Below are 2,578 nucleotides of genomic sequence, written 5' to 3' on the forward strand. Positions count from 1 at the left end.
CTTTTGAGGGTTATGAAAGAACGCTTCTGTGACACCATGATTGTGTGTGTGTGGGTGGGTGTGTGTGTGGGGGGGGTGGGGGGGGTTAGGTGGGGCTTACAGTCTATGGTTCTGTGCAGACTGGCTCTAAGAAATACAACATGGCAGCTCCAGTAAAACTGGTCCTGCTGGCCCTAAATGCCAAGAAAAGAAGACAGGGACAGTTTCTCTTTCAGTAAGTCTGTGATTTAAGTCTTTACATCCATAACTGTATGCACTTTATTTAAATAAGAAAAGAATTCAGTAAAAGGGAAAACAATCTTATATTATTTTGTTTCTTAACAAAACAAAAAATTAAGAGGATTGTAAATTCTAAAACATTAATTTTACACTTTGAACTGATTTTTTTGTTGTAAATTCAGTAGTTATAGTAATTTATGTACTTTTTATTTGTTTGGAAACCTTGCACATCATCAGCTCATTAACAGTGGAAAGCAAAAGTTCTGTCATTTAATTGTTGTGAAAGTATATGAGGCCTTTATTGTGTGGGTTTTCTCTGGGTAAAAACATGGACAGAACATGACCTAATTATTTCCTTTATAGGCTGTCCTTATAAATTAAAAGTATCGGAACAGATCGATATCAGTTAACTGCCGAAGTATTTACTTGGTATCGGATCGATACCAAACTGCAGTATCGAACAGCAGAAGTTTATTCCGCCAGAAACAAACACAGAAACCCGGAAAAGACTTTAAGAACCAGAATTGCAGAGCCAAAATAATGTTTTAAGAGTCTTTACAACTTTTACACGTAAGAAGGAATAAAAATCTGAACTAGAAACAGGAATAAAGAAGAAGGAGCACAAAAGCACAGAGCATTAAAACAAACTCCGAGGTGAAGAGGTCTGAACTCATTAAACTGTCTGACTACACCAAACACTAAAGTGGCAGTAACTCAGTGAATCTGAAAGAGACTGGGCTTGAGTTCGCTGTGGTAGTACTGATCCCCACTGATCCCCGACGCACTTTTTAAACTGATTTTACAAGAGCTTTGTTTAAAAATGTCACCATTATCAACCTTTTCTCTGTTAGTAAAATATAAAAATAAAATACGACACAGTAACACACACTAAGCATGACATATAGCAACATTGTATGACATCATATATATTGTTGTTATTAAGGTTGACTAAGTTGGCTACAACTCTGTCATTTCTCAACATTAGATGATCCTAATTTAAAACTCTGGCGTGAAAGGTGGTGTTAGGATTTGGGTATTTTTGAGCTTCTTTTGTATTAGGTTTATTGTTATTACATGGTTCTGTAATTCTGTTTTACTTTATTATCTCTGATTCTGTAACTGTGATCTCCATCATGTTGGCTGTTAGCGGGCCTTCTTTTGGTACCTCTTAGTATTATACTGCATTGATGTTTTTATTTCTATCGGTTTAGTTCATATTTTGGATATTGTTTTTTAGTTTAGTTTTCTCTCTTGTATTTTGTTCTTGTGTTGTAAAGCACTTTGAGTCGCCTTGTTGCTGAAAAGTGTTATATAAATAAATTTCACTTCACTATTTTACTTTGTTTAGTTGAATAAGTTCTTGTTTAGTTTTGGCCACACCCATCTGCACCTGTTGCTAGTTTGTAATCAGTCACCTTTATCCCCTTATCAATCACCTTCTGTCCTTATAACTGGTTCTTCGGCCTCCAACACTCACCGGTTCGTTGTTCCTCATAGACCCTGCTTTTTGTGACGTTTTTTGTTATTTAGTTTTTGCTGCCACGACAGCCTCTTGTTTTTTGTTTTGTTTTTAATAAACTAGGTTTTTTTTGAGCTGCTCCTGTGTTAGTCTGCACTCGGGTCCAGATCTTCCAACCACAACAGGTGGCATGCAATGTGCCTTCCTTACACAATGTTAGGCCTTTTAATGTCAGGATTTGGGTGTTTCATATCTCTTTTTTATTTCCTGTAATCCTTGTGTTTTAGTTTGGTCCCTGTGTTTCATAGTAACTTGTTCTTGTATATCTTTGTCCCTTCACCTGTTCCTCATATGTCGGCCCAGCTGTCAGTCTCCCACTCACCCTCAGTCTCTGCCACCTCCTCATCCCTGGGTCATTGTTGGTGACCACAGTGGTGCTCAGTGTTTAGTTTCTCTGTATGTTTTACTGCCACCTCAGACGTTTTGCTATAATAATTCAGTTTTTGTTTTTGAGGTGTTGTGTCTGCATTCCTTACTCATTTACCTGAAACCTGGTATTTAATTTTGCAGAAGTGAGCACAGAACAACATTCTGCAGGCTGCCAAAGTGAAGTCTGGATCTCCGACCAGGTGGGGCCACTCAGATGATCTCCAGAAATCAAAATGGATTTAAAACTGATTGGTCTTGCAATAATACAAACTAAAAAACATAAACAATTATACTGCTGTAATATGTCAGTCATTAAGGACATGGCAAATCTGGACTTTTATTCTGTAGTTGAAGATATTTTACCTTCTATCCAGGAAGGTAAAAAATGGGTACAAGACCATGGCTGTTAAAGGTGCTTCTTTTTTTAATATGGTCCTGTTTTTATGGTTTGATGCCAAGTTTGAAAATGGG

Source organism: Kryptolebias marmoratus, linkage group LG14, assembly GCF_001649575.2.
Source record: "Kryptolebias marmoratus isolate JLee-2015 linkage group LG14, ASM164957v2, whole genome shotgun sequence".
Taxonomy (NCBI): Eukaryota; Metazoa; Chordata; class Actinopteri; order Cyprinodontiformes; family Rivulidae; genus Kryptolebias; species Kryptolebias marmoratus.